Source organism: Oncorhynchus nerka, linkage group LG8 (genome assembly GCF_034236695.1).
Source record: "Oncorhynchus nerka isolate Pitt River linkage group LG8, Oner_Uvic_2.0, whole genome shotgun sequence".
Taxonomy (NCBI): domain Eukaryota; kingdom Metazoa; phylum Chordata; class Actinopteri; order Salmoniformes; family Salmonidae; genus Oncorhynchus; species Oncorhynchus nerka.
The window spans coordinates 28,701,558-28,723,860 of record NC_088403.1 but is presented as its reverse complement, the minus strand read 5'-3'; positions in this window follow the sequence as shown (position 1 = coordinate 28,723,860).

The following is a 22,303-nucleotide window of genomic DNA, read 5'->3' as shown; positions in this document are numbered from 1 at the left end:
AATATCACAGCTGCAACACTTAAGTTTAAATATGGGGACGATGCCCAAAGTGAATGGCTTGCCCACTTTAAGAGTCACTCTAATGGCTTGCCAACTCTAAGAGTCACTCTAATGGCTTGCCCACTCTAAGAGTCACTCTAATGGCTTGCCCACTCTAAGAGTCACTCTAATGGCTTGCCCACTCTAAGAGTCACTCTAATGGCTTGCCCACTCTAAGAATCACTCTAATGGCTTGCCCCCTAAGAGTAACTCTAAGCCACTCTAAGTAACTCTACTCTAATGGCTTGCCCACTCTAAGAGTAACTCTAATGGCTTGCCCACTCTAAGAGTAACTCTAACTCTAAGGCTTGCCCACTCTAAGAGTCACTTAATGGCTTGCCCACTCTAAGAGTAACTCTAATGGCTTGCCCACTCTAAGAGTAACTCTAATGGCTTGCCCACTCTAAGAGTCACTCTAATGGCTTGCCCACTCTAAGAGTCACTCTAATGGCTTGCCCACTCTAAGAGTCACTCTAATGGCTTGCCCACTCTAAGAGTAACTCTAATGGCTTGCCCACTCTAAGAGTAACTCTAATGGCTTGCCCACTCTAAGAGTAACTCTAATGGCTTGCCCACTCTAAGAAGTAACTCTAAGAGTCACTTTAATGGCTTGCCCACTCTAAGAGTAACTCTAATGGCTTGCCCACTCTAAGAGTCACTCTAATGGCTTGCCCACTCTAATAGTAACTCTAATGGCTTGCCCACTCTAAGAGTCACTCTAATGGCTTGCCCACTCTAAGAGTCACTCTAATGGCTTGCCCACTCTAAGAGTCACTCTAATGGCTTGCCCACTCTAAGAGTCACTCTAATGGCTTGCCCACTCTAAGAGTCACTCTAATGGCTTGCCCACTCTAAGTCACTCTAAGTAACTCTAATGGCTTGCCCACTCTAAGAGTCACTCTAATGGCTTGCCCACTCTAAGAGTAACTCTAATGGCTTGCCCACTCTAAGAGTAACTCTAATGGCTTGCCCACTCTAAGAGTCACTCTAATGGCTTGCCCACTCTAAGAGTCACTCTAATGGCTTGCCCACTCTAAGAGTAACTCTAATGGCTTGCCCACTCTAAGAGTCACTCTAATGGCTTGCCCACTCTAAGAATCACTCTAATGGCTTGCCCACTCCCACTAATGGCTTGCCCACTCTAAGAGTAACTCTAATGGCTTGCCCACTCTAAGAGTAACTCTAATGGCTTGCCCACTCTAAGAGAGTCTCTAAGAGTAACTCTAACTCTAATGGCTAACTCTAATGCCCACTCTAAGAGTCACTCTAATGGCTTGCCCACTCTAAGAGTCACTCTAATGGCTTGCCCACTCTAAGAGTAACTCTAATGGCTTGCCCACTCCACTCTAATCTAAGAGTAACTCTAATGGCTTGCCCACTCTAAGTCACTCTAATGGCTTGCCACTCTAAGAGTCACTCTAATGGCTTGCCCACTCTAAGAGTAACTCTAATGGCTTGCCCACTCTAAGTAACTCTAAGTAGTAACTCTAATGGCTTGCCCACTCTAAGAGTAACTCTAATGGCTTGCCCACTCTAAGAGTCACTCTAATGGCTTGCCCACTCTAAGAGTCACTCTAATGGCTTGCCCACTCTAAGAGTCACTCTAATGGCTTGCCCACTCTAAGAGTCACTCTAATGGCTTGCCCACTCTAAGAGAGTCACTCCTTGCCCACTCTAAGAGTCACTCTAATGGCTTGCCCACTCTAAGAGTAACTCTAATGGCTTGCCCACTCTAAGAGTCACTCTAATGGCTTGCCCACTCTAAGAGTCACTCTAATGGCTTGCCCACTCTAAGAGTCACTCTAATGGCTTGCCCACTCTAATCTAAGTAACTCTAATGGCTTGCCCACTCTAAGAGTAACTCTAATGGCTGCCCACTCTAAGAGTCACTCTGGCTTGCCCACTCTAAGAGTCACTCTAATGGCTTGCCCACTCTAAGAGTCACTCTAATGGCTTGCCCACTCTAAGAGTCACTCTAATGGCTTGCCCACTCTAAGAGTCACTCTAATGGCTTGCCCACTCTAAGAGTCACTCTAATGGCTTGCCCACTCTAAGAGTCACTCTAATGGCTTGCCCACTCTAAGAGTCACTCTAATGGCTTGCCCACTCTAAGAGTCACTCTAATGGCTTGCCCACTCTAAGAGTCACTCTAATGGCTTGCCCACTCTAAGATGGCTTGCCCACTCTAAGAGTCACTAATGGCTTGCCCACTCTAAGAGTAACTCTAATGGCTTGCCCACTCTAAAGTAACTCTAAGTCACTCTAATGGCTTGCCCACTCTAAGAGTAACTCTAATGGCTTGCCCACTCTAAGAGTCACTCTAATGGCTTGCCCACTCTAAGAGTCACTCTAATGGCTTGCCCACTCTAAGAGTAACTCTAATGGCTTGCCCACTCTAAGAGTCACTCTAATGGCTTGCCCACTCTAAGAGTCACTCTAATGGCTTGCCCACTCTAAGAGTCACTCTAATGGCTTGCCCACTCTAAGAGTAACTCTAATGGCTTGCCCACTCTAAGAGTCACTCTAATGGCTTGCCCACTCTAAGAGTAACTCTAATGGCTTGCCCACTCTAAGAGTCACATCAATTTGAGGAAATATTTTTGTTACATTTCAAGGAACACATGGAGACATTTTCTTATCTATATATTTTTTTATATGCATTGTTGGTTAGGGGCTTGTAAGTAAGCATTTCCCGGTAAGGTCTACACCTGTCGTATTCGGCGCACGTGACAAATACAATTTGATTGGGTTTTGATTTGATTTCATATCCACAGATACTGAAAATATCTTGGAGAAATGTGTATTTCTCCTATTGCTTGGGTTGGTCCCATCTCTCAATGTCTATCCTACCCTGTCAATAATAGAGGGGGTCATATTCAACAACAATCTCATCGACCCCCACTCCATCCCTGAAAACAGACAAAATATTGGTTGCTAGCTCATCTCATTCCTAGGTGATGGGTGTGGTGGCAGCCATTTTTCGCCTGGCTGCCCAGTGCTAAGCTGTTTTTGCGGTGGGTGGGCAGGGCTATATTCAGTTCAAATTGAACTGGGAGATGATTAGATGGCCACTTATTGATAAAGCCAGAGTAGTATTTTAGCTGTGGACAGGCATGATGTGATGTGTGTCCTGTATCAGGATGGAGACTGTGTCTGACTGGCTGGTACTGTGAATATACCTGGGAACCTAATGTCTGCTCCTGTACAGCTACAGTACACTGTATATGGTCTTTCTATAAACTACACTGGAACACCTGTTACAGCTGTTGACAAGTCATTGATAATAATGTTTTTTTTTCATGTCATTTCATTAAGATATAATGGGGGGACGTACTGTATCTATACTCAATCAAATTCACAAGTTGATTTAAAACCTATGGTTATATTTGCTGTCTTGTCGGATTTGTCCAAAATCGTGTGACATGAAACATAACTTCTCTGTCCTTGCATTTATGGCAGAGTCAGTTGACGTTATATCACAAGTTAAGCATTCATCAGTTTATGTAACGTAGGCGCAGGGAGGCAGGAAACTAGTGCAGTTGTGAGTTTAAAAAGAACGAACATGGACCGATAGAAAACAAGAGCAGCATCTGTTATGGAACCACAAACAATACTCCCTGATGACTACTAACTGTACTATATAAAAGGGTGAGTAATCAAGGGAGGGACTGATGATGAGACGCAGGTGTGTGTAATGAGGGCTGCCAGGTGTGCATAAAGAGGGGTTGCCAGGACCTGTGGTTAGTAGACCGGCGACGGCGAATGTCAGAGGGGAGCGGGAGTAGAAGTGACAGTTAAATGAAATAGACATTGAACTGTTATCCTGGATCGAGCTGTCTGACAGTTCTTTGTGTGGAGATCTCAGAAATGCAGTGGAACTACATAACGTTTCGGCGTCTCCTTATGTTACGGGGTGAACACTGTTTTCATTGGCACACATTTGCTAAATCAAATGCTTCTAAAGTTACCTAACCTTTGATACTTAGAACCTAAATCGATACTGTCATTAACGTGGCTCTTCAATCATTTATCATAATACTTGTTGGGTGCCTTAAGCTTAAGCTGTTTAATTACGCCTTGATGTTTTCAGACATTATCATCTGATCCAGGAAGGATTTTTCAGAATGTTCTGTTGCCTTTCCATGCAACAACAGCCCAAGTTCTGGGAAAAAAGGTCCAGAATATTTAAAAATGGCCACCTCCCAGATGTGTTTTTTATGAGTCTGTGTGCTCTACCATCTGAATCCTACTTTACAACTTTGATGAAGTTTTTCACCCACTTTTTCCTGTCTGTCTGGCTCACATTGGATCGTTCCCTGTTTTTGTAGTGTCTGTAGTGTTTTTCCTCACCTGGTATGTGCAGTAATGTTTGTTACCTCTTACGGTAGCAGGCCCGTTGAAGCGTGTGATACATCGTATTCTGAGTGTGTCCCGCCACGTCTTCAAAGTCAAGTGCTGGAAAGAAGGTGTTAGTGAGAAATGTCCAGGATATTTTGGATTCTCATTCCTTACACCGGTGAAGACCATTGTGCCTGGATCCACATTGGATCTAATATCTCTGGCAAATTGATGTTGATCATTTGTTGTTGTCTGCTTGATTTCCAGCAGGGTCTTGTAAGATTCAACACAGAAAGCATCAAGGTAATGAGTTCATGTTTTTGTGGCCCGGATTGGACACGGAGTCTAATGTGCGCAATTGTGTAGGATATACTTTTGCGCAACACCCAATGCTATTCCTATGAATTATTCTGGATACAATGACATCAAATTATATAGCCTAGTGGGCTTATTCACAATATGGTAATGAAATATCATGACAGTCCCTCTCTGGCCTCTAGGTCACCAGGCTGCTCATTATGGCGCACACCTGTCACCATCTCTATGCGCACTAGCTCGTCATCAGACTCACCTGGACTCCATCACATCCCTGATTACCTTCCCTATATACAGTTGAAGTCGGAAGTTTACATACACCTTAGCCAAATACATTTAAACTCAGTTTTTCACAATTCCTGACATTTAATCCTATCAAAAAATTCCCTGTCAGTTAGGATCACCACTTTATTTTAAGAATATGAAATGTCAGAATAATAGTTGAGAATGATTTATTTCAGCTTTTATTTATTTCATTACATTCCCAGTGGGTCAGAAGTTTACATTCACTCAATTAGTATTTGTTAGCATTGCCTTTAAATGGTTTAACTTGGGTCAAACGTTTTGGGTTGCCTTCCACAAGCTTCCCACAATAAATTGGGTGAATTTTGGCCCATTCCTCCTGACAGAGCTGGTGTAACTGAGTCAGGTTTGTAGGCCTCCTTGCTCGCACACACTTTTTCAGTTCTGCTCATAAATGTTCTATAAGATTGAGGTCAGGGCTTTGTGATGGCCACTCCAATACCTTGACTTTGTTGTCTTTAAGCCATTTTGCCACAACTTTGGAAGTATGCTTGGGGTCATTGTCCATTTGGAAGACCCATTTGCGACCAAGCTTTAACATCCTGATTGATGTCTTAAGATGTTGCTTCGATATATCCACATAATTTTCCTCCCTCATGATGACATCTATTTTGTGAAGTGCACCAGTCCCTCCTGCAGCAAAGCACCCCCACAACATGATGCTTCCACCCCCGTTGTCACGACTCCCACCGAAGGTGGCTCCCCTGCCTGTTCGAGCGGCGTTCGGAGGTCGTCGTCGCCGGTCTACTGGCTGCCACCGATCCCCTTTTCGTTTTCTGTTTGTTATGTCTTATTGGTTGCACCTGTCTCTTGTTTTAGTTTTGATTCGGGACCATTTAAGCCTGTTAGGCCCGCCTGTTTTTGTGGGGGCTTGTTTTCTGTTAGTCGAGGTTGTTGCGTGTAGTGTTCCCTGTCTGTTTGTGCCCTGTTTTGGGTTGGACACTTTTTTTTATATTTGCCTGTTGTTTTAGGCGTTTGTGTTGGATGCCACAATAAAGTCTGGTTTCCCCCCATTATCCTCTGCCCTCTGCACTTGACTCCGCACCCACCACTCCAGGCTGTGTGACACCCGTGCTTGGGATGGTGTTCTTCGGCTTGCACGCCTCCCCCTTTTTCCTCCAAACACAACGATGGTCATTATGGCCAAACAGTTCTATTTTTGTTTCATCAGATCAGAGGACATTTCTCCAAAAAGTATGATCTTTGTCCCCATATGAAGTTGCAAACTGTAGTCTGACTTTTTTATGAAGGTTTTGTAGCAGTGGCTTCTTCTTTGCTGAGTGGCCTTTCAGGTTATGTCGATATAGGACTTGTTTTACTGTGGATATAGATACTTTTGTACCTGTTTCCTCCAGCATCTTCACAAGGTCCTTTGCTGTTCTGGGATTGACGTGCACTTTTCACATCAAATTATGTTAATCTCTAGGAGACAGAACTCGTCTCCTTCCTGAGTGGTATGATGGCTGGGGGTCCCATGGTGTTTATACTTGCTTACTATTGTTTGTATAGATGAACGAGGTACCTTCAGGTGTTTGGAAATTGCTCCCAAGGATGAACCAGACTTGTGGAGGTCTTGGCTAATTTCTTTTGATTTTCCCATGATGTCAAGCCAAGAGGCACTGGGTTTTCAAGGTAGGCCTTGAAATACATCCACATGTACATCTCCAATTGACTCAAATGTTGTCAATTAGCCTATCAGAAGCTTCTAAAGCCCTGACATCGTTTTCTGGAATTTTCCAAGCTTTTTAAGGGCACAGTCAACTTAGTGTATGTAAACTTCTGACCCACTAGAATTGTGATACAGTGAATTATAAGTGAAATCATCTGTCTGTATACAAATGTAAAAATGACTTGTGTCATGCACAAAGTAGGAGTCCTAACCGACTTGCCAAAACTATAGTTTGTTAACAAGAAATGTGTGGACTGGTTGAAAAACGAGTTTTAATTAAAGACTCCAACCTTGGTGAACTTCTGACTTCAACTGTATGTCACTCCCTTTGGTTCCCCAGTCGACATTGTTTCTGCTTCTGTGTCATGTCTGTTCGTTGTTCGTGGCTTCTTCATTTTTTATTACGTAACGTTTATTTATTAAAACACTCACTCCCTGAACTTACTTCCCGACTCTCAGCACACATCGTTACAGTGACAAATATATTTGGGTTTCCATGTTGTACCTACATTTTTAAACAATACAAGGGGCGGTTACACCACGTGGGGTTATGATGAGGACGACAACATCTAATGCTGGCTTCAACTCGGCTTTCTATACAAAGCCTTCCATTACAAAAGGAACCTGGTTTTTATTTTTAAAAAACAGCCATGGTGAGATTCAAATTGTGAGTTTAATGCTACTGCTATTCATGGCTTTATTATGTGTGCCTGCTTTGGCCACATCGGCTTCAGAAAAATCTCCATGCATCCAATTTATTTTATCAGGCAAGTCCACATTATATTCACATATTTTAAAATGTAATAATAATTTGAATAGAAATGCTTTGGCAAGGCCTAAAAAATATATTATTCTTACTGGTAATGGCCTACTTTTTTTTAAAACACTATTTGCATGCTTTTTATGGAGAGGGGAGGTTCTATATTGGGCCCTATGTGTACAGTTATATAAATTATACAATTGTATAACATTGAGGTCCTTGAAAATTCAAATTCAGTGGTTGAAAAAGTCCCTGAAATTCCTTGAATTTCACTTTCCAATGTCTGTCTGTATGAATGAACCCTGCTTAAAGGATGTATAGTACTTGGCCTATGTTGTCGTATAGGGTGGAGTTATGGACCATTTTGCATGTACAGTATTCCTCTAAGTAGCCCTATACGTGGAAATGTTGAAAAATAATTTGTATTTTTGTTCCAAAAATGTTTTTTTATGTTTAATGATGTTATTTATAGAAGACCCATATATACTTAGTGTGGGTCATTTTAGATCTGAGGATAGGTGTAAGCAATGTGGTTGAGTAGAACAGCATTACTGAAAGTCATTTTAGATCTGAGGATAGGTGTAAGCAATGTGGTTGAACAGCATTAGAAGTCAGCATGTACAATGTGGTTGAAAGTCATTTTAGATCTGAGGATAGGTGTAAGCAATGTGGTTGAGTAGAACAGCATTACTGAAAGTCATTTTAGATCTGAGGATAGGTGTAAGCAATGTGGTTGAGTAGAACAGCATTACTGAAAGTCATTTTAGATCTGAGGATAGGTGTAAGCAATGTGGTTGAGTAGAACAGCATTACTGAAAGTGTCTACAGTATGTGGGATGAATTGTGCACTGGACTTCAGGCCTGTATTTTCTACACACATCAGCAGAGCTGTGTTATTGTACATACAGGGAGGGAGGGAGAAATTGTCCACTACTTGTTCTGTAACCAGATCAATGGAGGGATGTTAAAGTCAGACATAACTAAAGGCTATATTGATTAGTCATTTGCTCCAAACTAACAGACTGAGCATGTTTTTATCTGCTGTATGATACCCCAGACTCTTGTTACTGGCTGTAGACACAGGAAACAAAGACCTACTAGGCCATTATTTAGGTGAAATCACTGCAGAGAAAAAGACACAAGGGAACAAAGACCTACTAGGCCATTATTTAGGTGAAATCACTGCAGAGAAAAAGACACAAGGGAACACAGTGGAAAACACAGTGGAACACAGCGGAACACAGTGGAAAACACAGTGGAACACAGCGGAAAACACAGTGGAACACAGTGGAACACAGCGGAACACAGTGGAAAACACAGTGGAACACAGTGGAACACAGTGGAAAACACAGTGGAACACAGTGGAACACAGTGGAACACAGTGGAAAACACAGTGGAACACAGTGGAACACAGTGGAACACAGTGGAAAACACAGTGGAACACAGTGGAACACAGTGGAAAACACAGTGGAACACAGCGGAACACAGTGGAAAACACAGTGGAACACAGCGGAACACAGCGGAACACAGTGGAAAACACAGTGGAACACAGCGGAAAACACAGTGGAACACAGTGGAACACAGTGGAACACAGCGGAACACAGTGGAAAACACAGTGGAACACAGTGGAAAACACAGTGGAACACAGTGGAACACAGCGGAACACAATGGAACACAGCGGAAAACACAGTGGAACACAGTGGAGAACACAGTGGAACACAGTGGAACACAGTGGAAAACACAGTGGAACACAGTGGAACACAGCGGAACACAGTGGAAAACACAGTGGAACACAGTGGAAAACACAGTGGAACACAGTGGAAAACACAGTGGAGAACACAGTGGAGAACACAGCGGAACACAGCAGAACACAGTGGAAAACACAGTGGAACACAGCGGAACACAGCGGACAATGACGGAACTAACGGCACGTGTACAACAGACACAAGATCCTCGTCTGCATGGTGTTACTCTGTGTCTCATGCCGTTCAATGTTAAAGGTGTGAGGTTTGTGTGTGTGTGTGGGGGGGTGTTAAGTATGTCATCATGTGAGATTGTTTTCACCTACTGTTTACAGGCTCAGTGTTGTCCTGAGACAGCTCAGCCTGTTACATACATAATAGAGTAATGTGTAGGTAATACGTGTATTGACTGGTCAGTAGGAGTAGCAGGCTGTAGACCAGTGGATATGTGTGATGTATAATGGTCTATGTTACATACTGTAAGGTGTTTGTGTTGATGGTTTTATTAGTTTGGGAGATTAGATTAACCAAGGTTATTGGCTGGCCCTTGACCACGTCCTCTTATTGATGCGATCACTCGTCTTCAGCATGTTACCAGGGACGTGCGTGTGTATGACAGTGCCTCCTGTATGTGTACGGGTGTCTGTCTTCATTTTCTGTGTGTACAGTTTAAAATAATTGATGATGAATTTATGTTGGCATGCATTCTATTTCCTGTGTTTTAATGAGTATGTCTGCCGTCCTCTCTGACCGATGCTGTGTGCCAGTGTGGTAATGAAGGCTGGTTAGTGTGAGTGTGGGCGTGTGTCAGGGCTAGGTTAACATGGCTATTTCCAGTCCATTCTACAGCGCCTACACACACTGAGAAGTGCATGCTCACACACTCACACACGGATGCTTGACAGCGTGAGCACGTGAATGTGGAACACACACGCAAACGGATAAATGTTCTCCAAGTCATACAGGATCATGTAGTTTGTGATTTAACGGATACATTAGTTACTGTGCTGATTCTGTAGAGTTTTATATTGAAGTGGATCTACAGTACTTTAACGTGCTCATTTTCTGGATGTTTGTCTCTTCTTTTGTTCTCTCTCTCTCTCTCTCTCTCTCGCACACACACAACCACACGCACACACACACACAGATACACAATATGTGACCGACCTCCTTGATTCAGTCTTATGTAGCAAAAATTTGAAATTGTGTTTCTTACATTGGATAAAAGTAGAGACTCAGAGCTAGTAGACCGCAGTTGAGGAACAATGGGAAAGTAATTCTGCTTTGGAAGTTGATCAAGTTTTGAGAAACCCCACTTTTGAGAAAATGGCTCTTGAATGTTTGCTACACCTACTGGAGACCTCTTCTTTGTCTACACCCATTCAGCACGGTTCACACCCTCTTAAGCCTTAGCCCCACCCATCTCTTTAAGGATTCACATGCGAGGCCATGTGGTAAACACACGCTATTTCAAATGAAATCTACGTTTATTCATCACATGCACAGCATACAGAATGTGTAAACAGTACTGTGAAGTGGTTACTTACATAGTATCAACAACAGAAAGTGCTCAGATAAAATACTTTATAAATATATTACCATTATTGGCTAAATTGATGGGTCATGTGAAGAAAATGCTATAACCACCCCCCAGCCACATCTAGCTAAGTGGATGGGTCACTATTGTCTAGACATGTACACATGTTCATGAAAGACGATAGATGGCTGTAATCACCACTCAGACACACCTGGCTAATTTGATGGGTCATGTAATAATAATCCGGCCGAGGTGGAGTCTTTTGTTTAGACATGTAGCTAGCTAGCTAAACAATGAACCGGCATAATCTCAACTCATACTACTACCAATACAAACATTGTCATAGCTGTAGTATGAATCTGCAGGTAGCTAAAGCCAACAAACTAGGTTCATTGTTAGCTGGCTTATACCTTTTTTTTAAATGTAACAGTAGCAAAGGACTGTCAACACAAACTGCTCACGTTATAGACAGAAGCATGCTACATGGCAGACCAATCCAAACTCATCTCCTGGTATGTTCTGCCCATCCATTATCTCAGCCAATCACTTTTTCCATGGCTAAACCAACTAGGCTCGTAATGTAACAATTTATGGATGGAATACAAGTTTGTTATTAAGGCACATGGAAGTTCACATGTTCCAGACAGCATTTCTGCCCCCAAAAATGATGTTCACATTCAAATGCCGCTCCTGTGAAGTAGTGACGTGTGACATACGCCTAGTTTCCTGAAATGAGTCACGGTACTGAGGTAAACAGGGCAGAAGGCTGATCTCTGTGGAGCCTTTAAAGAAGAAGAGAAAAGTCCATTAATAAACACCTGATATACAGCTGCATGTGAAGAGAAAGGCTTGTTATCGCTGAACTCCACGTTTAGTGTAGAGACCTGAGCAACACACACACACACACACACACACACACACACACACACACTCTTCAGCCTAGCTACAGTAAGATAAAAGGAATAATCCCACCAGGGTTTAAAATTCTACTGTAAAACGAGCTAATTAAAATGATGATACACACACACACACCCACACACACACACACACACACACACACACACACACACACACACACACACACACACACACACACACACTCTTCAGCCTAGCTACAGTAAGATAAAAGGAATAATCCCACCAGGGTTTAAAATTCTACTGTAAAACGAGCTAATTAAAATGATGATACACACACACACACACACACACACACACACACACACACTGCAGATTACAGGCGTCCACAGAGGCCCCACTACTGTGATGGATCGGTCTACATGAGCCCCATAGAGAATTGGGGAGGAGGGAGGGAACACGGTACTCTCATGGCAAATAAAGCAAAATGTTTTTGATCACATTTTCAGTTAATTACCAGCGAACCCATGAGTAGTAGGAACATTCACTGTAATGGTAGACTGTATATTTAGTTACATTAAAAATGACATTGTCTATATCGTATTATGCGATGAGGCATTTTATTTATGAGCAGTGTTGTGGTTGTGTTACGTAATCAGATTACTTTTATGAGTAACATGGTAAAGTAACGTGTTACTTTTTCAAATTGGGTAATATTAATACAGTTACTTTGTCAAACAATACGTGTGTTACTTTCAGAATCATTCTCTACTGGTCGTGTGGTTCCATGTTCCGGTCTTGACCTGTTTCCTCATTTAGTTCTCAAGTGAGCGGAGAAAGGCTGTTTGGAGAAATGTCATGACAACTGCTGTCCATAGAAATGTATAACGGGCGCACCTCTGATCTTCGACATTGATCGCTTCTGTGATAGCAAATCCCATAGAGGGCTTCCCCATCTAGTGGCACCTGTGCCCTCTATACATATCTATGGGTTCGCGTTTGGGGTGTGAACGTTTAAATGCTAAAACATTTAAACGAAATTGGAAGCGTTACTGTTAAGAAAAATCCCTAACAGAATTTTTGGGGTTTCTTTTCCCCCCCACAAAATGTGAACCATAGTGCAGCTGGCTCGCCTGCTTTTTCCCTTCGCTAATGATGTGAGTGTGTATTCAGTCTTCAAGCCATAAGACTGCTAAATACTATAGTTAGTCTGGGTAGCTATTGGTTAACTATTTAACTATCTGTATGGACCCTTCTCGCACTAACAGTTTTGACTCACCACAAACGCTTTAGCTACTGTTTAATACAGAACATCTGTACAGATCTGTCGCTTACAGTATACTGTACATGGCTAATGAAGCGTCCCATATATAGCATAGCATTTGTAGTCTAGCACAGGAAAGCAGCGCCACAGATGAAAGGAGAAACTCGTGATCAAACCTGAGTTAGTAAGTAGCCTATCCTTGGTAGGGCATGAGCGGCTCGCCTTGCTCACTCTGACAGTCAAACAAACGGGCATGAGCGGCTCGCCTTGCTCACTCTGACAGTCAAACAAACGGGCATGTGCGGCTCGCCTTGCTCACTCTGACAGTCAAACAAACGGGCATGAGCGGCTCGCCTTGCTCACTCTGACAGTCAAACAAACGGGCAGGAGCGGCTCAAACGCGGGCATGAGCGGCTGCTGCTCACTCTGACAGTCAAACAAACGGGCATGAGCGGCTCGCCTTGCTCACTCTGACAGTCAAACAAACGGGCATGAGCGGCTCGCCTTGCTCACTCTGACAGTCAAACAAACGGGCATGTGCGGCTCGCCTTGCTCACTCTGACAGTCAAACAAACGGGCATGTGCGGCTCGCCTTGCTCACTCTGACAGTCAAACAAACGGGCATGTGCGGCTCGCCTTGCTCACTCTGACAGTCAAACAAACGGGCATGAGCGGCTCGCCTGGCTCACTCTGACAGTCAAACAAACGGGCATGAGCGGCTCGCCTTGCTCACTCTGACAGTCAAACAAACGGGCATGAGCGGCTCGCCTGGCTCACTCTGACAGTCAAACAAACGGGCATGAGCGGCTCGCCTGGCTCACTCTGACAGTCAAACAAACGGGCATGTCAAACAAGCGGGCATCGGCCTGGCTCACTCTGACAGTCAAACAAACGGGCATGAGCGGCTCGCCTTGCTCACTCTGACAGTCAAACAAACGGGCATGAGCGGCTCGCCTTGCTCACTCTGACAGTCAAACAAACGGGCATGAGCGGCTCGCCTTGCTCACTCTCACAGTCAAACAAACGGGCATGAGCGGCTCGCCTTGCTCACTCTGACAGTCAAACAAACGGGCATGAGCGGCTCGCCTGGCTCACTCTGACAGTCAAACAAACGGGCATGAGCGGCTCGCCTTGCTCACTCTGACAGTCAAACAAACGGGCATGAGCGGCTCGCCTGGCTCACTCTGACAGTCAAACAAACGGGCATGAGCGGCTCGCCTGGCTCACTCTGACAGTCAAACAAACGGGCATGAGCGGCTCGCCTTGCTCACTCTGACAGTCAAACAAACGGGCATGAGCGGCTCGCCTTGCTCACTCTGACAGTCAAACAAACGGGCATGAGCGGCTCGCCTTGCTCACTCTCACAGTCAAACAAACGGGCATGTGCGGCTCGCCTTGCTCACTCTGACAGTCAAACAAACGGGTGAGATTGAGATTTTTCTTTCATGAAAATAACTCAAAGTAATATACAGTGCATTTGGATTCAGACCCCTTGACCTTTTCCACATTTTGTTACGTTACAGCCTTATTCTAAGAATTGTTTTTTTATTGTTTTTTTTATATCCTCAGCAATCTACACACAATACCCCATAATGACAAAGCGGGAAACTACAATTTAAAAAAAAAAAACTTCACACCCTAATCTTGTTTACCTGTCCTTGTGCTTGTCTCCACCCCCCTCCAGGTGTTGCTCATCTTCCCCACTTATCCCCTGGGTATTTATACCTGTGTTTCCTGTCTGTCTGTGCCAGTTTGTCTTGTTTGCCAAGTCAACCAGCGTTTTTTCTCTCAGTTCCTGTTTTTCCCAGTCTCTCTTTTTCTCATCCTCCTGGTTTTGACCCTTGCCTGTCCTGACTGATCCAACCTGCCTGAGCACTCTGCCTATCCCCGACCTCAAGCATGCCTGTCTGCCTGCCGCCATGTACCGTTTCTGACTCTGCCCTGGATATGAACGCTCGCCTGTCCCCGACCTGCCTTTTGCCTATCCCTTTGATTGTAATCAATACCGGAGCTCAAACCATCTGCCTCCTGTGTCTGCATCTGGGTCTCGCCTCGTGTCGTGACGAAAACAGTTTTTGCTTTTTTTTATGGGGTATTGTGTGTAGTTTGAGGATATTAAAAAAAGATCCAATGTAACAATTTAATATATTTTAGAATAAGGCTGTAACGTAACAAAATGTGGAAAAAGTCAAGGGGTCTGAATACTTTCCAAATGCACTGCAGCTAGTCAAATGTAACGGTTTACTTTCCAGACAAAGTAAATTGTAAAGTAACATGAAATACATGGCCTCTGTCTGACTTTATCTCTCACCCTCATCTCTCTCTCTGTATCTCTCCCTCCTCTGTTCCTCCCTCCCTCCCTCCCTCACTCCCTCTCTCCATCACACACACTAGAAACGATATGTTTCAGACAGGAACATTTGTAATTAATCGCCCCCGCTTTCTGTTCTCACAGTTGATTGGACGCCGTGTCCCTTGGTGAGGCGATAGACGACGCCCACGCTGCACCCATCAATCTCCAGTGACGTCCCTTTGTCACACGCACCGCCAGCCACCGCCCACCCGAGCCACACAGCCAATGAAAATACAGCTTAGGTGAGATGACAGGTAAGTCCCACACACACTTCCCTCACATACATATAATGACACCACACACACACACATATACACACACACACAGAACACATCCCACCCACTCTCACACAAATGCATCGCTATAGACCACTAACCAGTCTTCACCATCCACATTCACCTGTCTAACATACACACGCACGCACGCACACACACACACACACGCACGCACGCACGCACGCACACACACACACACACAGACTCAAAGCTTCAGTCAGTTACTAGTCAGTCGATCTCAAAGAAACAGACATTTGGGGTTAGTTCTGTTCTTTAAAAGACGGCCGTTATGTGCTAATTAGAGGATAAATGCTGGAGATGTTGGCCTTTCTGCTCAGCTCCATTAGCCAGTAGAAAGAGTCTTCTACACCAAGAGGAGACTATGCACTCTGAGAAGAAGAAAGGTTTAGCTGGAGGAGTCTGAGAGAAAATAAGCTTTCACTTCCAGCTCTCTCCCTCTCTCTCTCTCTCTCTCTCTCTCTCTCTCTCTCTCTCTCTCTCTCTCTCTCTCTCTCTCTCTCTGTACTTCAGGAGGAAAACTATTTTCTTTCAGAGCGGTCTTATCTGAACTGTAATGGCAAGTAATTTAAAGAAAATTAACATTTTGACACTCCTCAGGGCAGGGAAAATGCAGAAATCAGAGGATGAGAGGAGGAAAGGGAGAGGCAGAGGGGAAGAGGAGAGGAAAAGGGGGGGGGATTTGCATGTAATTCAGTTTCAGTAAATGAATGTCTGCGTCTTGGTTCAGGGTTAAGTGTGGTTGTGTTAAACCGTCCGGAGCCATCACATTGACCTTAACCCCTGCCTTCTAATGGGTGACACCACTATGGACTAAAGACGTTTCACAAACCTGTAGAATTCCACTATAGAACACTGACTAACTGTCAAATAAAGTGGTGAATGACCATAAAGCCTGACTGTAGCTAGTTTGAGGAGCATGTCATTATGGTCTGCCCACCTGCTCTGGTCACTGAGCGTGTTGCCGTGGGTTACAGACAAGGGCTTTGGACTGGGGGCTTTGCGGGATTCGGAAGGGAGTGACGTGTGCGTGAGACAGAGTGTGTGTGAACGGTAGCGGGAGTATTTTTGGGGCTGAGGCAGAGAGGAGCGTGAAGAGCTGTCAGGTAGCAATGGCTATTCCCGTGGGAACGAATTACATTCCGAGAGGAAGACAAGCATCTCAGTCCTTCTGCTTCTCTCTCTCTCTGCCAGAATGACACCACCTTTAAGTCTTTTTTTCTCTTTCTTACCTTCTACCCTTTTCTACTATACAGCTATCCTCTGTCCCTGTCTTTCACTGTCCACCTCACCCTCCCTCCCTCCATACTGTCAATTTCTCTCACTCTCGCTGTCTCTCTCGCACTCTCTCTCTCTCTTGCTCCCTCTCTCTTTTTCTCTGTCTACCTCACTCTGTCCATTTCCCTCTCTCTTTCTTCCTCTCTCTCTGTCCCCCCTCTATTTACCTTTACCTGTCTTTCTCTCCTTTTCTTTCTATCCCCCCTTCTTTCTCTCCTTTTCTTTCTATCCCCCTTTTTCTATCCCCCTTCTTTCTATCCCCCTTCTTTCTCTCCTTTTCTTTCTATCCCCCTTCTTTCTATCCCCCTTCTTTCTATCCCCCTCTTTCTATCCCCACTTCTTTCTATCCCCCTTCTTTCTATCCCCCTTCTTTCTATCCCCCTTCTTTCTATGCCCCCTTCTTTCTATCCCCCTTCTTTCTATCCCCACTTCTTTCTATCCTGCCTTCTTTCTATCCCCCTTATTTCTATCCCCCTTATTTCTATCCTCCCTTCTTTCTATCCCCCTTCTTTCTATCCCCCTTCTTTCTATCCTCCCTTCTTTCTATCCCCTTCTTTCTATCCCCCTTCTTTCTATCCGCCCTTCTTTCTATCCCCTTCTTTCAATCCCCCCTTCTTTCTATCCTCCCTTCTTTCTATCCCCCCTTCTTTCTATCCTCCCTTCTTTCCATCCCTCCAGGGCCAGGTGGATTAGCGGTGAAAGCTCATTACATGAAATGTAATTACCACCTGTGTCGATAAGAATCGATCGTCTTGGCCCCGCAGATCACTTCACATGAAGGCCCCCCAAGATATGCCTCTGCAAAGACCACGGCTACCGTGGCGCCAGCCCCAGCAATGCTTTATTTCCTGTCTGGTTGCCCTGAGCGATGGGAGATAGCATTGACACTGGTGTGTGAAGTGGAGTCAGACCTGTCGGAATGCTTTCAGTGTGCCCTCGCAGCAGAAATGAGATTCCTTATCAAATCAGCCGGATTAGGGAAAGTGTCTGGGGAAAAAGTCGATCTGCAGGGTTTGGCTGTAGGAGGGAGGGGGATAAGGTGTGTGTGGGGAGGGGGGTTGGGGTGTGTGTGTGTGTGTGCATGCGCATGCGCAGGCCGGACAGCTGCTGTCTGTGGGGTTGAGTTTCTCTGTTGTCTGTTCTTTGTTTAACATGGCTTTAGAATGTCTTCCCTCTTCTCCTTCACTTTACCTCCTCTGATTGAGTAATTCATTGTGTTTTCTCCACTAGTATGTACGACAGTGTATATGTTGTACAGTCAACAGGGTATGTTTGCGTTCAGAGTCTGGTGCACTGTGCATCGTGATGATATGATGAACCTGTAAGGGACGGAATAACTCTGAATTACATCACACACACGGACTCTCAGCATCCCATCTGCTTTACTGTGCCGGGGGGGGAGCGATCGATAGAGCAGTGACAGAGTGTTGTAAACCTTGAAAAGGGACAAAAGACTCCTGGATCAGACTGGGGCTGTTGGTCTGGGAAGAATAGCCAGTATACACACACACACACACACACACACACACACACACACACACACACACACACACACACACACACACACACACACACATATGCACACACACAGTGTCACACACTCTTAAGCAAACACAGAGACACACCCCTATACAATGGTAACTCACTATATATATGAAACATAAACCACTAGACAGATAAAATACTGTCCTCATATACAATTGATGACTCCCTTAGAAATATTACAAACTCCAGACACACATGGCCCGCAGAGAATGTATCACTTAGGTTAGTCTTTGATTTTGGCATTGCCTCAAATGCCCTGTGTTGCTGTCTGTCTGGTCACAAATGTGTGTGTGTGTGTGTGTGTGTGTGTGTGTGTGTGTGTGTGTGTGTGTGTGTGTGTGTGTCTCTCATTCCATGGTTCTGATAGTTATTTGGGAGGACGTTCTGAATGTCACTCATGAACTCTCATCAAACTGACAGCTCCGACCAGTGACACACCCAAACACACACACACACACACACACACACACACACACACACACACACACACACACACACACACGCAATGTCCGTCCCACTTCAGTACAGGAGTGAAATAAACACAAGAACAAACACACACACCCTCTTCTGTAAACACACACAGGCTCATAACAACCAGCATGCTAATTCAGCTTATTAAACCATCAGACCCGCACTCATATCAAAGATAATCTAATAATATCATAAACAAATACCCCTAGACTTTGTTCAAGCACACACAGAGTACTATTAACACTCATGCAAATAGCAGGCTATTTTCAGACTGTTGTTTTGCTCACAGGGATTTTTGCTACATCAGATGACTTCTGAGAAGTGTTAAAAATCATCGTTAATTTTATTGAACAGAGAGATGTGAGAGACAGTCAAAGGAGGAAAGTTTTGCGGATTATTTTTCAGCTACTTTTTCTTCCCTCTCAACTACAGGAAGCGCAAGGAGACAGGAGAGTAAAGGGAATTTATTAGTAGGTTACGCAAAGAAATGAACGGACTTCTAGATACACGCAAACAAGGAAGCATATTTGCACCTGCGTACGTACTAACACACGCATGTGCACACGTGCACATACACCCACCCCACACACATACAAATACACCCCTCCCCTCCCACCCTCCTTAAACACTCACCCCCATTCCTCCCTCTCTCCTCTTGGTCCTCTTCTCAATCCTCTCCTGGTCCAGTCGTCTCATCCCGGCGCCCCTAAAAGAACAACAACAGTGTGAATAGTGAACCTGTCTTCAGGAGTCTATAGAGAAATGGAATAATGTCTTTAGGAATAAGACTTGCGCTGGGATGAGGGGGAGAGAGGAGAGGAAAAGAGAGGAGAGGAGGAGAGAGGAGAGGAAAAGAGAGCAGAGGAGGAGAGAGGAGAGGAGGAGAGAGGAGAGGAAAAGAGAGGAGAAGGGGGGGCCAGGGCGAAAGCCCTCCAATTAAGACAGCCTTCCGCCTGCACCAGCGTCACCATGGCAACTGTCAGGTAGATTTCCTGGTGGCGTGTGGTGGTGGTGGAGACGGTTGGGTCGGGAGGCTGAAAGAGAGAGACCGAGCTCTTATTTCTCTGTATTGCGCTAGGTTTCTGTCTCGCTGTGTTCCTGTCTCTCACTGGCTTTCGCTCTCTGCCTTGTGTCACTGGCCCTGCCCCAATAGTAGGCTTTTTAAGTATGCGAAGTTTGCCAGGATGCCATACTCATTTCAGCTTTTCTTCTAGTAGAATTCGCTGCACACTATTGAAGAAGAGAATGGTCCTTTCACACCCAGGTGTGTTCGGCAACAGCTGACAACAAATGGCAGGGAACAAGAGTGGTTGTTGATATTAGTTGCGTGCTGCATGTTTTTACTAAACAGTATGTTCTAAATAGCATGTCTTGTGACTAGTACACAGTATGCAGTTTAAGTAGGTAGTAGGCAACACAGATAGAACACACTCTCTCCCTAATTGTTTTTTCTAGTATGTTGTTTCATACTCACTTTCACTCCCTATTTTCTCACATTGTCTCCTCTCTCTTCACATCTCTATCTCCCTCCCTCTCTCTGCAGAGCTGAAACTCCTGGTGAGACAGGAGGACTGGCATTTAGAAAAAAATACATCTCCCGTGGCTGTCTCCACCAGGGTTAGACTAAATACATTTCAGTAATTAGATCTGTCTAACAGTTTTATTTTCTCCCTGTGTGTGTGTGTGTGTGTGTGTGTGTGTGTGTGTGTGTGTGTGTGTGTGTGTGCGTGCGTACATTTGTTTATGTCTGTGTCTGTGTCAGGTATGTCTGTATATGCATACTTTTGTGTGTGTGAGTGCACACCCGCGTGTGTATACATGTGTGTGCATACGTGCGCTCCTGCATGAGTGTGCGTGTGTTTCACCATTCTAATCTATATTTAATGCTAGGACGCAGGGCTTTAAAGAGCGCCACAGCTGGCCTGTTTGCTAATTAATGACATTTCCCCTTTAATCACCAATCACCAGTGGAAGCCTGCTCTCTCCTCTCTCTAGTCTTTCTCGCTCACCTTTGTCTAATATTCTTTCTCTCTATTAATTTCTCTCTCTGTTTTCTCATCCGTTCTGTCAGACTTTTCTTTTTGCCATTTCATCATATCCTTCTTCTTTCTCTTCTTTCACTTTCTCTCTATTTCTTCCTCTCTATCTCCCTCTCTCTTTTTATTGTCCTCGTCACTGCTCTCTCTCTCCTCTCCCCTCCCTCTCTTACTCCACTCCCTCTCACTCTGTCTCCTCTTCCACTCATCCCCATTTCTCTCTGTCCCTCTTTCACATCCGTCTTCATGAGGCTCCAGACCCTTTGGAATTGGCAGTCTCTCTCAGATCTCAGCTCTGCTGTGTTTCTCCCTGGGGAGAGAGAGAGCTGCATCTCCATCTGCCTCTCAGATTCATCCTCCTTCCATCCCTCCATCTTGCCATCCCTCTATCCCCTCCTCTAATCCCCCCCACAATCATGATCCGTCACCACATGTCAGATCCGGCTTCTTTTTCGCTCTCCCTCTCTCTGTCACTCCATTTCTCTCTCTCTCTCTATTCCCCTCTCCCTCACTCACTATATTTCTCTCACTCTCTATTGTCCCTCGCCGCCCTTAGTCACCCTCTCAATCTTTCCTTCTCTATTTACCCGTCCCCCTCTCCATTTCCCATTTCTCTCCCCTTCCCCTCTCCCTCTCTTTTCCTTTATGAAAAGGATATTGCAGGAGGTCATTTCAGAAATGCAGCGGACCCTCTCCTCAAGCAATCTCCTCTTACAGTGTGTTCCTCATCCAGCCGTTCAGCTATTCTGCCCTGCAGCGTTGCACTTGTTTAAAGGGTGAATGTTCATGTCATGACTGCAATAGCAAGGGGACGAGCCCTTTTTCCTACAGAGTAGCAGCTGCTTTTTGCTAAGACCTGTAAGAGTTGACTTAAAGTCGAATAGTTTCTTGGAGAACAACTTGGCTTCAAAGAGAACAGCCTCTTCCACCAAGTCTGCTTCCTACTCCTTACTGACAAAATGCCCGTTGCTAAGATACCTACGAAAATGCGCAGCGCGTACCATGCCTGTAGACTATTTTAAGACGCTGACGATACAAAAGTACACACCATTAAATATCATTGGACTGTGCAGATCCTATTGTACACGCCAGATGAATATTGTTTCATGTAGAAGCGCTGTAACAAAGTGCCGTTAGGTTGGTAGTCGGTTTGGGAGATATAAACTGTAGTCTTGGGTTGAGAGGGGAGATCAAATAATTAGCCACAAAGATGCAGCGACCTGGCTGAACAAGATCAAGAAAGGCAGCAGACCACTAATGTTATTGCTATTATCATTACTAGTTATAGTACATTAGTAGTAGTGGCAGCAGGAATAGCAGTAGTAGTTCTATTGGTTCTGAGCCAATGGAAAGACATGGCGCTTTTGCCTGCCGTGTTTCAGTGTTGTGTACACAGAGCGGGGTGATGAATGTGCCGTAGTTCCCTGTGTCTAGCCTTGCCGTGCGTATTCACCCTGGATCAATACTTGTAGTTGTGCGCTTGACTGGTGACGTATATCTGACAG